At 41.5% G+C, this 16,241-nt stretch overlaps 1 long non-coding RNA gene across 1 annotated transcript in view; it reads right to left on the reverse strand.

Moving 5' to 3' along the window:
• The window catches only part of LOC149130882 (uncharacterized), an 87,140-nt gene extending 77,623 nt beyond the window's left edge, over positions 1–9,517 (reverse strand). The window contains exon 1 of the long non-coding RNA XR_016238687.1: positions 9,286–9,517. This is a non-coding gene — a long non-coding RNA (uncharacterized LOC149130882). The remainder of the gene's footprint in view (positions 1–9,285) is intronic.
• Positions 9,518–16,241: the final 6,724 nt, after the last annotated feature.

Below are 16,241 nucleotides of genomic sequence, written 5' to 3' on the forward strand. Positions count from 1 at the left end.
CCCCCTCCTATTTATCATAGTCCTCCAGGCAATCACAGAGGAATTCAAGACAGGTTGCCCCTGGGAGCTCCTCTATGCTGATGACCTTGCACTAATTGCGGAGTCACTTTCAGAACTAGAGGAGAAGTTTCGGGTGTGGAAGCAAGGACTAGAATCGAAGGACCTTAGAGTCAAACTAGCTAAAACCAAAATCGTAATAAGTAGGAAGGTAGATAAAACATAAACCCCTTCAGGTAGATGGCCCTGCTCAGTATGTAGAAAAGGAGTAGGTAGTAACTCTATAAGATGTACCCGGTGCAAGCTATGGATACATAAGAGGTGCAGCAATATCAAAGGCAGGTTAACTAGGAAGTTAGTTTTTGTATGTGGCAGATGTTCAGGTGCAATAAACACTGTAAACAAACAGGAAACAACTTCTATCTCATTCCAGGGAGAAAAACTAGAGGTAGTCGATAGCTTCCGCTATCTGGGTCACCAAGTTAGTAGTGGGGGTGGGTGCGCTGAAAGTGTAGCTGCTAGAATAAGAATAGCCTGGGCAAAGTTTAGAGAGCTCTTACCTCTGCTGGCGACAAAGGGACTCTCACTCAGAGTAAAAGGCAGACTGTATGACGCATGTGTACGAACAGCCATGCTACATGGCAGTGAAACATGGGCTGTAACTGCTGAGGACATGCGTAAGCTCACAAGGAATGAAGCCAGTGTGCTCCGTTGGATGTGTAATGTCAGTGTGCATACCTGTCAGAGTGTAAGTATCTTGAGAGAAAAGCTGAACATAAGAAGCATCAGTTGCGGTGTGCAAGAGAGACGATTGCGCTGGTATTGACATGTGGTGAGAATGGATGAGAATAGCTGCGTGAAAAAGTGCCACACCCTAACAGTTGAGGGAACCCGTGGAAGAGGTAGGCCCAGGAAGACCTGTGCTGATGTGGTGAGGCAAGACCTAAGAACATTGGGCCTCACCGAGGCGATGACTACTGACCGAGACCTTTGGAAATGTGCTGTGCGTGAGAAGACCCAGCAAGCCAGGTGAGATCATTGCCAGTGCTCCTGGACTGGCTCTTGTGCAGGTGGCACATATAAGACACCATTTTGAGCGTGGCCATTGCCAGTACCACCTGACTGGCCTTCGTGCGGGTGACACGTAAAAGCACCCACTACACTCTCTGAGTGGTTGGCGTTAGGAAGGGCATCCAGCTGTAGAAACTCTGCCAAATTAGATTGGAGCCTGGTGTTGCCATCCGGTTTCACCAGTCCTCAGTCAAATCGTCCAACCCATGCTAGCATGGAAAGCGGACGTTAAACGATGATGATGATGACACTATAATACAAAAGCAGCCTATACGCTGTTAGAGACTGCAGCCAAATCGCCTTCCTTCTTTGAACGAAGGATAAATGAGATCAGGTTAGTATTAGATACAAACAGGATGGTCACATTTGGAACTCTACATTATCATCGGTTCTGCTGGATCTGGGGTTAAACAACCATAGCCACGAATACTAACTACTATACTATACATTAGCAATTGTAGTCCAAGATACACGATGTCTGAATAAAAGATGGTATGGTCACGGCTGGAACATCAGTGATCATAAGTCTACTGGATCCAGACAGCCCTGGGTTTAAACGACAACAACTACAACTACCAATGGCAACACCTATACTATACATTACATAATGTACTCCTAGATACACTATGTCTAAAATAAAAGACGGGAAGCCTGTTTTGTCATTGATTCTACTGGATCAGGGCTGACCTGGGGTTAAACAGTAACAATAACAACACGAATAAGTTCTCTCACTCTCACTCTCTCTCTCTCTCTCTCTCTCTCTCTCTCTCTCTATATATATATATATATATATATATATATATATACATATATATATATATATATATATATATATATATATATATATATATATATATATATATATATATATATATATATATTGCCATTCACATGCACATGTGTTGGACCACTAGGTTGAACCACTAGGTTACAGAGACACAAACACACCAGCATTGGCTGTCAAGGAATGGTGGGGGGACAAACACACACACACACACACACACATATATGTGATGTGCTTCTTCCAGTTTCTTTCTACCAAATCCATTCCCAAGGATTTGCTTAACCTGAGACTATAGTAGAAGACAAGATGGGACTGACATGCATACGATCGATGTAGTTCTCAGGGAAATCCAACACAGAACACAGAACATGATAAGCTGGTCCACTGAATTACAGGTATGACTCATTTCTGCCAGCTGAGTGAGCTGAAGTAAAGTGGAATAGAGTGTCTTGCTGAAGGATACAATATGCCACTGGGAACCCAACCCTCATCCTTACAATTATGAGCTGAATCTCCTAACCAGGAGCCACACACCTATAAAATAACAACATAACAGGATAATCAACCAACATCTAATCTGTTGTCCCCCAGACATTGCCAGGCAACTATTTCAACCCTGGATAAATCACCAAGAAAACTGGTTCCAAAATAAAAGACTGCCAAACCCTAACTGATTTCTTAGCAGCAAACCCCATGGAACATCAGACAACTGACCCGCTACACTTAAACCCACAGAGATATCTCACATGCAAGAGACAAAACTACCAGGAGATACCTACAAGTGCAGGTGTGTAGCTTAGTGGTTAGAGGGCTTAGAGGATTACAACTTAACACATGTATATTATCATTTATTAAATTGCATTCAATTTGCCATGCATTATTCGTTTCATTATCCATCATCTTTTCCTTCAATTTTCAGGTACATTGAAGACCCTTTATTTGTCATTGCTTCAATCAACGTGAATAAAGTGTCTGCCAAAAAGTTCTGCTGAGAAGATCGAAAGGAAACTTTATCTACAAAACACACAGAGAAGGTGCAGCAATGAAGGCCTAACAGTGGTGGACGAACATAACCCCTTAAAGACTGACACTTTCAAAGGTGGCTCTGCATGTGTGTGAGTGTGTGTGTGGGGTGTGTGATAGTGTTTTTGTTGAGTTGAAGTGGGATTTAAAGGGTGTAAACGAAGAGGCTACCAAGCGCAAGTTGAACCAAGACGGAACTAACTACAACCGTAGCTATTAAGACTGAACACTATACTATACAATACACAATGTAGTCCTAGATACACTCTGTCTGAATAACAGATGGGATGGTCATTGCTGGAACGTCTATGATTGTAGAGCTGCCTGGATCAGGACTGACCTGGGGTTAAACAAGAACAACTGGCCGATACGTTTTGGCTCGAACTGCTAGAAGTAGTAACCAAATCTCACTTAAAATCCCACACAACTACTTCAAGCAGAGACGTAGGAATAGGATGGGATGGTCACGGCCAGAGTGACTTTGAGTACGAGCCTGCTCGGTCAGGTTTGACCCTGGGTTAAATAACAACACGCACACTATAATACAAAAGTAGCCTATACGCCTCTTTTTTCGAGCCGCCAAGTTACAGGGGCATAATCGCATCAACATTAGTTATCGGGCGATGGTGGGGTGACATACAGACACACATACATACATTCATATATATATATGCGTGCGTGTTTGTGTGCTTACATATGTACCTACCTACGTCTCTCTCTCTCTCTCTCTACACACACACACACACACACACACACACACACACACATATATATATATATGTGATAATATACGGTAAAACCATATAACCGGAGGAGAGCTTACTCTCCAAGTAGAGAAGTGGGTAAACATAAATAGACCTCGTAACGATACCAGCTGCCAAACGGTTCCACGGCGAATTGGGGCCCCAAGTGACCTTTGTAAAGTCATTGGGGAGATTCCCGAGCCAATTATCGAGGTCTATTTATATTTATATATATCGTATATTTATAAAGAGGGCAAATTTAGCCATTTCTCCGTAGATTGAAAAAAAAGATGAACAACTTTAATCGATTTCCGAACATTATTGGGTTCTCATCAGAGGCGTAGTGGTTCAAAGTTACATAGTGACTGAAGGTTCGAGAGTTTCGTGCAGAGGCACTTATCAATATTTATTATATAAATATGCCTCTACATATTCGAAAGAAAGAATTTCCAGTATATCAACTATTTATTTATTTGTGCTATTTTTTATTATATTTATGATTACCATAAGAAAACAAATGTAAATTATGAATAATAATATGTAACTCTTTCTCATTTACTTCTATTAGCACAAAGTCATTATTTCTCATAGGAAGTTTAAGAGGTGTCCAATGGGAAAGCATAGTTGTGTTTGAATTAGGGTATGACTTGACATTTAAAAGTGATATTAGGTATGGTGTGGATTAAAAAATTTCTTTTTTTTAAAAGAAGTTTTTTTGTGCAGACGTAAACGCTGTGAACAAAGAAGGCAACAATTGTTTGCACCTTGCTGTAAAGAAAGTGTTTCATTCTGAGGAGGAACACTTGACCATTTTAGTTAAGTACTGCATGAAGATCAACATGCGAAATAGAGAAAGGCTCTCTGGTGTAGTGGTTGCTAGTTATCTAGTCCACGAGAGTGGAAATTTTTACTTTAAAAGCAAGAGAATTAACTCCACTTAAAAATGCAAAGTTGAAAGAAAAATTAAAGCTATTATTCCCAGCACAGGCACCATGTAGGTTGTGTGAAGTAAAGAAATACAACATGAAATTCTATCCCTGTGGTCATGTTGTGATTTGTGGGGAATGCTTTTCCAAAATTCCTCTGAAATCATGTCTAGGGTGCCAACTACTTATAAGAATCCCACGTTGGCACCTACATCAGAAAGTAAACCATAGCAAGTTGAGACTCCAAAGATTGAAGAGAAGCAAGTTCAAACAGTGGCAGTTGAGACTCCAACGTGTATGGAGGAGGTCCTGACGACATCACAGACAGTTGAATCTGCAAGGGTTGAGGACAAGAAAGTACAGACTGATTCACAACCATTAGAGGTTCTATCCCAGTAAGTTGGTTCTCAAAACCTGGAAGAGAAGCATCTCATGAAGGTGGCACATCAGTTAGGAAGTAATTGGTAGCAAGCTGGTATTTTCTTAGGAATTAAAACTATTGACCTGGAAATTATCAAGCATAACAATCCCTTCGACATTGTAAGACAGAGCTACCAAATTCTGTGCGAATGGTTTCTAAGTTGTAATCCAAAAAAACGGATACACAAATCACTAAAAGAAACTGAGTGTTTCACTGCATTTGAATGTCTATCATTAGACAAAGAAGTGGGGTCTGTGTAAATGTTGCTACTCTTTATTCTCAGGCGCAACTTCATTAAACAGAGACCCAGGATTAAATTCGTTCAGTCAGAAGGAATTCTTAAATGCAAAGAACCCAGAGCCACATTGCCCAATACGTTCTTCTTTAAGATGGCAGATGGTGAATTGAAGAGGGTTCACCAATTAAATCCATCAAACCTCTACCATATTGAGACTCCTTTAATACTTTGGCTCCCTTATTTGGGATTAGCCTTTGAAGTATTCAAAAAAGATTTATCACGTTTTACAACATTACCCCTCAGCAGACTGAGAGTCGATAGTAAAACAAACAAAGAAGATGGCACCCTATCAAAACTGTGACTCTTAAGGACCTGCCTTCATTGACCCCCACCAACAACTGCATCACTTTCTTGGCTTCATTTTTTTTACCAATGTTTCATCTTTCACTACCCTAGATTTCTGCCTCAACTAAGCAAATTTTATCCAGCAATGTTTAAGGAAGATGATTCTGGCTGTTTCTGATTGACTCAGGTCTGGTCTTTCGCTGCTGGGAAATACTTTCCTTACAGCATCTTCTCATCATGATGCAAGCAGATCCCTTTTTCTAGTTGCTACGACAACCTTCACCTCATTTGCTACACTATAGAGCAGGTAGGAAAAATTCCTGGCATAGGTGGGGCACTGGTGAATTTAGACCAGTCTAAAGCATTCGATACGGTTTACCATCGGTATCTGGTGGGGGTCAGACTGGGCTCGACTTTCCATGGCTGGATCAATGCTATGTATATCATTGATCGAATCAGTCGTCTAGGTGAACGGTCTCTTCTCAAAGCCATTCGCAATCAAGCATTAAATTTGCCAGGGCTGCCCCCTGTTGCTGCTTCTGCATGTATTAGCCCTTGAGCCACTGCTGCGGAGGTTGGGGACTGTGGGGGAAGACCGCATGATCTACGTTATGGTAAGGGAGCAACTGCATATGTGGATGAAGTCACCATCCTCGTGTCTGATGAAGGGCAGCGACCTCGTGAAGAAGACCCCATTAAAAAAAATATGAAGCATTGGCAGGGGCAAAAGTCAACCAGCCTAAATCAGTCGGGCTTGCAACTTGGCACCTGCAGGGGCAGGTCAATGCCTCCCAACAGCATCGTTTGACGAAAGGCCCCCTTAAACTGCTCAGGGTCTGCTTTGGAAATAGGTAAATCAAATTCTTCTGCATTGCAATTTCAGTTGATTCCAATACATTTGCCGTGACATCTCCACTGGTTTTACAAGTGCCACTTCGGATCGGAAGATTGTAAGAGGATGAGTGCCTCACATTGAAGGGACATGTGACCCATGAGAAGAGTTGTAAGAGGCAGGTGCTTCATTTTAAGGACATGGTGTCGTCTGCAGTAAGAGGCTTAGTACCTCATTGTAAGGAGCTTGAGTCCAATAAGAAACTGTGCTAAGAGGTTTATTGCCTCAAATATGTAAATTATAAAAGAACAATGTTTTAGAGAAGCAGAGTTCGGTGGGTGACTTCTGCCTTCTCCCATTAATATCATCGTGTTCATCATTCATCTCATCAATGTCTTTGTCCAGCCCGCAGCTACTCCATCTATGTACGGCTTTCATAGCCAATATAATGAAATAAAGTAGCTCATTTTCATTATCATTCATTTTTATCATAAGTTTTTTTTTTCTAATTGTTATATGTCCCCACTGGCCCCCTTGTGGGTAATAAAGAAATCACTTCTCATTCGTTAAGTCCTTGTTATATAGGACCTTATAAAATATCTTCAAGAACAGAAAAGACAATCATATTAGATGCTGAAGGAAAACCAGAAACAGAAAATGTGGATATAGTCAAGAAGGCTTTTGTCAAATCCATCCGGAATTCAAGAACATGAAAATATAATTGTAAAAAAATACCAAAAATATGTGATCTCAATATTAAATTAAAACAATAGCATCGAGGCTATCATCCTGAAATGGCCAGGCCACAAATGCAAGAATGAAAGAAACCATGCTACTGCGTCTAATTTTATCTGGTGGCCACTGTGTGGCCATCCATGCCACTGATACAAGGATCAGCTGAGTCAAAGCCTAAAACTGACCGACATCAATCCCAAAGCCTGGGACATTGAAGCTGAGGAAAGGCTGTGGTGGTACCAACTGCCCTACAAAAACAGATATTACATGAATTTCGTAGTGGACACCTGGGGATGTCAAGAATGAAAGCTTTGACAAGGAGTTATGCGTCTTGGCCGACACTGGACCAGGACATTGAAAATTTGGTAAAATCTTGTAGAGGTTGTGTGCCAGCAGCCAAGGCACCACAAATACCAATCATGGCCTGAGTCCATTGTCCAGAGTACATATAGACTACACTGGACCAGTGAATGGCGCCTACTACATTGTTGATAGCCTTACCATGTGGCCGGAAGAATGTAGGTGCGGTCAAACCTACCGCGATGGTAGCAAAGTTCCTGCATGAACTTTTTGTTCAATACAATGTTCCAGACACCACAGTATCGGACAATGGAACATAATTTACAGGATGAGTTCAAGAAATTGTATAAAATGCATGCAATCAAGCACATGTTTACTCCGCCCTACCACCCAGGGTCAAATGGGCAAGCAGAATGATTTGTAGATACTTTGAAGCAAGTGCTAGAGAGAAAAAAAAAATTAGGCAATGACGAAATGCTAAATAAATTCTAAATATCAGTTCAGGCAAGTCGCCTGCAGATCTAATGTTCGATTGAAAAATTAAATTGATCTTTGAGAAAACGTGCAAAGTAAACAAAAAAATTTTACAGAGACAAAGTCCATTTCAAAGCCCACAAGAATGGTAAACAGAAGTGGCAGGATTAAAAGAATTGGTAACATGTAATTTACTTTCATTTTTGTAGGATTATTCCTTGTCACTTTTTTTTATAACAGTAACCAAAAATATACTGCAGTCTCTACAAGCCCAAACATCACACAAAATGGTAATTTATATAAATAGAATTACAGAAAAAAAATCTGAAGTTCTAAAATAACTAAAACAGAAAATAGAATAAAATTTTTTTAATTTCAACACCTCACAGGATAAAGGTAGTTTGTGTGTGTGTGTGTGTGTGTGTGTGTGTGTGTGTGTGTGTGTGTGTGTGTGTGTGTGTGTGTGTGTGTGTGTGTCTGTGTGTGTGTGTGTGTGTGTGTAAGGAAAAGATATTTACTAACAGATAATTATGTTATCAAAACAATTTATCATTTACATACCTCTGAAATCTATACAAAAATTCCAGCAATGCCCTTTTCATTCCTACTGGGATCGATACCAGTTAAGTCTAATTTGAGGATCCACAGGGGTTTATGGGGGTGGGACTTGCATAATTGTACAAGATATTTGCAGAACACAAATTCATAAAAAATTTTCAACACCAAAAAAATTTTTTTTAATTATCACCCTTTACATAATGTCATTCAACCCATAATTAATAACAGGCCGTGCGCATATACACAAGTTTTAAAAACATTTTGAAATTCGGGTGAATGATGGTGGTCTTGGTACTAGTGGAGGGGGTGGTGGGACACCACATGCAAAGTCACCATCATCAATTAACCCCAATGAGCAGCACTGCAAATCAATCTCCAATGCTTCTTCATGCCTGTCTACTCGTTCACTCTCACTCCTTGTACATAACCACATGTGTGTGTGTGTATATATATATATCTATATACATAGATATATATACACACACACACATATATATGAGTTTTTTTCAGTTTCCATCTAGCAAATCCACTCTGAAAGTTTTGGTCAGCCCATGTGGTTGTGAAGCAAACTTCTTAACCACACAGCCACTCATGCAGACGATGACAAAATAGATACAGGACTAAAAAAATAACACAAATATCAAGAGACAAAATCGTCCTGAATCTCTAAAAATATTAGCAGCCATTGCAGGTCTCCTTAAATATATGTTTCCAAGCAAGTGAGGGCCATTTCACAAAAAAAGGAAAGGGTAGCTGGAATTATCACTTGTTTCTCATACGGGAGAACATAATAAAACATTAAGTAGCAAGACAAAAACGAAATTGTGGGGTAACTTACGAGCTAAGATGTTATGTGGTCAGTCCTTACATATATGTTTCGAAGCAAGTGAGGGCCATTTCACAAAAAAAAGCACTCACCGAAGTTCGTTGTAAATAAACAAGTCCGCCATATCTATCAATGACATTCTACTTCGACAGTCTCACAAGACAACAATGAAACAAGGAACTCAGACGAACAACATATCCAACAGTCCATATAACACTATAACACTGTTATATATTAGTATCCTTATGTTAGCGTTAATCAGTGTAAAACCGAAGTATAGGGTGTTAGCTGACAAATAATAATAATAATAATAATAATAATAATAATAATAATAATAATAATAATAATAATAATAATAATAATAATAATAATAATAACAAAACACATGCTCATAAGAAGAAGGTCAGATCTATGGCTAAGCAGTTGGTGATGCGAGGTAGCCTTAGCTGTAAATACTGGGAAGGAAAAAATTAATCAACTATAGAAGGGGAATAGGCAAGTATATGCATATATATATGCATATATATATGTACATACCTTCATCTACCTGTATATATATATATAGATGCATATCTGGGTACAGGACGTTGCAAACAAAACAATAAAACAGGACGACTTCGGGTATTTCTGTGTCAAATGAGATTTAACGAATGGGAGGAGGGGTAAGAATAAATTAAAGGGTTGGGTGTCTCGTCCTGTTTTGTTTTTGTGTATTTATGGATTGTGTAAAATCCGCAAAACATTCTTCGAGTTTAAATTAGACAATATAATAATTACTGCCTTAACACATTTTATGAAATTCATAAAAGCATTGTCTCTGTTGTATCAACTAAACCCGAACAGATGCGCTGAAAATAGATGCATTTGATGCGTAAAAGTGAAGTTTAATGGGTCTGACTGAGTTAAGGGCACCTGTGAACTTGATAGGAAGAACGGGGATTCCTTCAATAAAATACAAATAATATATGAGTATATGCATATGTAAGTAGATATATGTACATACCTTCATCTACCTGTATATATAGAGTCAGGGACCGAAAATTGAACACTGGCCATAAAGTCGGGGACCAAAAATCGCACACTGGCCATAAAGACGGGGGACCAAGAATCGCACACTGGCCATAAAGTCGGGGACCAAAAATCACACACTGGCCATAAAGTCAGGGACCAAAAATCGCACACTGGCCATAAAGTCAGGGACCAAAAATCGCACACTGGCCATAAAGACAGGGACCAGAAATTCAACACTGGCCATAATGTCGGGTACCAAGAATTCAACACTGGCCATAAAGTCGGGGTCCAATAATGGGACGCTGGTCATAAAGACGGGAACCACAAGTCGCACACTGGCACTGAGGTCGGGGACGAATAATTGCACACTGGCCATAAAGTTGGGGACCGAAAATTGAACACGGACCATAAAGTCGGGGACCAAAAATCGTACACTGGCCATAAAGTCGGGGACCAAAAACTGCACACCGGCCATAAAGACGGGGACCGAACGTTGTACACTGGCCATAAAGTAGGGGAACTATAATTGAACACTGGCCATTAAATGGGGGACCAAAAATCGGACACTGGCCATAAAGTCGGATCCAAATATTGCACACTGGCCATAAAGTCGGGGACCAAAAATCGCACACTAGCCATAAAGTCGGGGTCCAGAAATTCTAAACTGGCCATAAAGTCGGGGACAAATAATTGCACACTGGCCATAATGACGAGGACCAAAAATTGAACACTGGCCATAATGTCGGGACCAAAAATGTACACTGGCCATGTAGTCAGGGACCAAAAATTGTACACTGGCCATGAAGTCGGGGACCAAAAATTGAACACTGGCCATAAAGTCGGGGACCAAAAATCGCCGACTGGCCATAAAGACGGGGACCAAAAATGAACTCTGGCCATAAAGTCGGGAACCAAAAGTTGAACTCTGGCCATAAATTCGGGGACCAAAACTTGTACACTGGCCATAAAGTCAGGGACTAGAAATTCAACAATGGCCATAAAGTCGGGGAACAAAAATTGTACACTGACCATAAAGTCGGAGACGAATAATTGAACACTGGCCATAATGTCGGGGACAAAAATGTTCACTAGCCATGTAGTCGGGGACCAAAAATTGAATGCTGGCCATGAAGTTGGGGACCAAAAACCGGACACTGGCCATAAAGTCGGGGACCAGAAATTCAACGCTGCCCATAAAGACGGGGTCCAAAAATTGTACACTGGCCATAAAGTCGGAGACGAATAATTGAACACTGGCCATAAAGTCGGGGACCAGAAATTCTAAACTGGCCATAAATCGTGGACAAAAAATCGCACACTGGCCATAAAGACGGGTACCAAAAATTGAACACTGGCCATAAAGTCGGGGACCAAAAATTGTACACTGGCCATGAAGTCGGGGACCAAAAATTTAACACTGGCCATAAAGTCGGGGACCAAAAATCGCACAGTGGCCATAAAGACGGGGACCGTACATTGTACACTGGCCATAAAGTCGGCGATCAAAAATCGCACACTGGCCATAAAGTCGGGGACGAATAATTGCACACTGGCCATAAAGACGGCGATCAAAAATCGCACACTGGCCATAAAGTCGGGGACGAATAATTGCACACTGGCCATAAAGTCGGGGACCAAAAATTGCACACTTGCCATAAAATGGGGGTGCAATAATCGCACACTGGCCATGAAGACGGGGGACCAAGAATCGCACACTGGCCATAAAGTCGGGGACCAAAAATCACACACTGGCCATAAAGTCAGGGACCAAAAATCGCACACTGGCCATAAAGTCAGGGACCAAAAATCGCACACTGGCCATAAAGACAGGGACCAGAAATTCAACACTGGCCATAATGTCGGGTACCAAGAATTCAACACTGGCCATAAAGTCGGGGTCCAATAATTGGACGCTGGTCATAAAGACGGGAACCACAAGTCGCACACTGGCACTGAGGTCGGGGACGAATAATTGCACACGGACCATAAAGTCGGGGACCAAAAATCGTACACTGGCCATAAAGTCGGGGACCAAAAACTGCACACCGGCCATAAAGACGGGGACCAAACGTTGTACACTGGCCATAAAGTAGGGGAACTATAATTGAACACTGGCCATTAAATGGGGTACCAAAAATCGGACACTGGCCATAAAGTCGGATCCAAATATTGCACACTGGCCATAAAGTCGGGACAAAAGATTGAACACTGGCCATAAAGTCGTGGACCAAAAATTGTACACTGGCAATGAAGTCGGGGACCAAAAATTGAACACTGGCCATAAATTCGGGGACCAAAAATCGCACACTGGCCATAAAGACGGGGACCAAAAATTGAACACTGGCCATAAATTCGGGGACCAAAAATCGCACACTAGCCATAAAGTCGGGGTCCAGAAATTCTAAACTGGCCATAAAGTCGGGGACAAATAATTGCACACTGGCCATAATGACGAGGACCAAAAATTGAACACTGGCCATAATGTCGGGACCAAAAATGTACACTGGCCATGTAGTCAGGGACCAAAAATTGTACACTGGCCATGAAGTCGGGGACCAAAAATCGCCGACTGGCCATAAAGACGGGGACCAAAAATGAACTCTGGCCATAAAGTCGGGGACCAAAAGTTGAACTCTGGCCATAAATTCGGGGACCAAAACTTGTACACTGGCAATAAAGTCGGGGACCAGAAATTCAACGCTGCCCATAAAGACGGGGTCCAAAAATTGTACACTGGCCATAAAGTCGGAGACGAATAATTGAACACTGGCCATAAAGTCGGGGACCAGAAATTCTAAACTGGCCATAAATCGTGGACAAAAAATTGAACACTGGCCATAAAATCGGGACCAAAAATTGTACACTGGCCATGAAGTCGGGGACCGTACATTGTACACTGGCCATAAAGTCGGCGATCAAAAATCGCACACTGGCCATAAAGTCGGGGACGAATAATTGCACACTGGCCATAAAGACGGCGATCAGAAATCGCACACTTGCCATAAAATGGGGGTGCAAAAATCGCACACTGGCCATGAAGTCGGGGACCAAAAATTGAATACTGGTCATAAAGTCGGTGACCAAAAACTGTACACTGGCCATGAAGTCGGGGACAAAAAATTAAACACTGGCCATAAATTCGGGGACCAAAAATCGCACAGTGGCCATAAAGACGGGGACCGTACATTGTACACTGGCCATAAAGTCGGGAAACAAAATTTGCACACTGGCCATAAAGTCGGGGACCAGAATTTCAACACTGGCCATAAAGTCGTGGACCGAAAATGGAACACTGGCCATAAAGACGGGGACCACAAATCGCACACTGACCATAAATACGGGGACCAAATATTGAACACTGGCCATAAAGTCGGGGACCTGTAATCGCACGCTGGCCATAAAGTCGGGGACCAAATACTGCACACTGGCCATAAAGTCGTGGAACAAAAATCGCACACTGGCCATAAAGACGGGGACCACAAATCGCACACTGGCCATAAAGTCGGTGACGAATAATTGCACAATGGACATAAAGACGGGGACCACAAATCGCACACTGGCCATAAAGTCGGGGAACAAAATTTGCACACTGGCCATAAAGTCGGGGACCACAAATCGCACACTGGCCATAAAGTCGGGGACGAATAATTGCACACTGGCCATAAAGACGGGGACCAAATATTGAACACTGGCCATAAAGTCGGGGACCTATAATTGAACACTGGCCATAAAATGGAGCACCAAAAATCGCACACTGGCCATAAAGTCGGGGACCAAATACTGCACATTGGCCATAAAGACGGGGATCAAAAATCGTACACTGGCCATAAAGACGGGGACCACAAATCGCACACTGGCCGTAAAGTCGGGGACGAATAATTGCACACTGGACATAAAGTCGGGTACCAGAAATTCAACATTGGCCATAAAGTCGTGGACGAATAATTGCACACTGGCCATAAAGACGGGGACCACATATCGCACACTGGCCATAAAGACGGGGACCAAATATTGAACACTGGCCATAAAGTCGGGGACCAGAATTTAAACACTGGCCATAAAGTCGGGGACGAATAATTGCATACTGGCCATAAAGACGGGGACCAATAATTGTACACTGGCCATAAAGACGGGGGAAAAAAAGTGAACACTGGCCATTAAGTAGGGGACCAAAAATCGCACACTGGCCATAAAGTCGAGGGCCAAAAATTGCAAACCGGCCATAAAGACGGGGACCGAACATTGTACACAGGCCATAAAGACGGGGACCAAATATTGAACACTGGCCATAAAGCCGGGGACCTATAATTGAACACTGGCCATAAAATGGGGCACCAAAAATCGCACACTGGCCATAAAGTCGGGGACCAAATACTGCACATTGGCCATAAAGACGGGGATCAAAAATCGTACACTGGCCATAAAGACGGGGACCACAAATCGCACACTGGCCGTAAAGTCGGGGACGAATAATTGCACACTGGACATAAAGTCGGGTACCAGAAATTCAACATTGGCCATAAAGTCGTGGACGAATAATTGCACACTGGCCATAAAGACGGGGACCACATATCGCACACTGGCCATAAAGACGGGGACCAAATATTGAACACTGGCCATAAAGTCGGGGACCAGAATTTAAACACTGGCCATAAAGTCGGGGACGAATAATTGCATACTGGCCATAAAGACGGGGACCAATAATTGTACACTGGCCATAAAGACGGGGGAAAAAAAGTGAACACTGGCCATTAAGTAGGGGACCAAAAATCGCACACTGGCCATAAAGTCGAGGGCCAAAAATTGCAAACCGGTCATAAAGACGGGGACCGAACATTGTACACTGGCCATAAAGTCGGGGACCAGAATTTCAACATGTATGTATTTATGTATGCATGTATGTATGTATACATACATATATGCATACATACATACATGTATGCATACATACATACATATATACATACATGTATGCATACATACACGCATACATAGATGCATACATACATGCATGCATACATACATACTTATATGTCTGCATACATTCATTCATGCATACATACATGTATGCATACATGCATACATACATACATGCAAACATACATACATACATATATGTATGCATGCATGCATACATATATACTTTCGTATATACAGGCATACATACATAAATGTATGAGGAGAGGTATGAAATAAGGGCTAATGTAAATCTCTCCACTTGGAGCATTCGTAAAACCTCGCGTTCAAAACAATAATAATTTTTCTATCGTCTTGGCTTAACTGCCCTTAAAGTTTGTTGTCACTATCCTGTTTTGTTTTTACTGTCTTGTTAACCCTCCGCAAAAATGTCCAAATTTTATTTAATTTGCTTGCGGGAAGGACTGCTCCAACGAAGTCGCCTATTGTCCTTGCCTTTGAAACGCGGAGTAGATGGAGCAGGGACAACTGAAGAAGGGAAATATTCTTTATGTTGCATGTCTCGTTTCTCTGTTTGTTTTTTTCGTTGTTAGAAAAAAAGTTCGTTTTCTGTCCTCGTCTTTATATTTTCGTTTCTCATTGTGTTTAACGTTTTTTGTGATGTCTTGTACCCATATATGCTTGTATGTATACATATAGATGTGGGTATGTACATATATGTATGGATATATGCATATAATTATATATTATTTATGGTATATATATATATATATATATTTGACAGGAAGGACAACAAAAGAAAGAAAGAGACCTCGATATTATGCAAATGGAGGAATTCATCTGTAAAAATATGTGACACTTATTCAGTAGCCATGATAAAACTCCGAGTTTCGGATGCAAGAGTGGGAACCCACGCCAACATCTCTTCAGTTATCCGGCCAATTCGCTACTGAATAAGTGTCAAGGTGGCAAATCGAGTATTCCAATACCAGAGGTAGAGTAATATGCTTTATTTAAAAGTAGCAGAAATATAACAAAAA

This window comes from Octopus bimaculoides, chromosome 27 (assembly GCF_046866305.1).
Source record: "Octopus bimaculoides isolate indiv1 chromosome 27, ASM4686630v1, whole genome shotgun sequence".
NCBI lineage: Eukaryota > Metazoa > Mollusca > Cephalopoda > Octopoda > Octopodidae > Octopus > Octopus bimaculoides.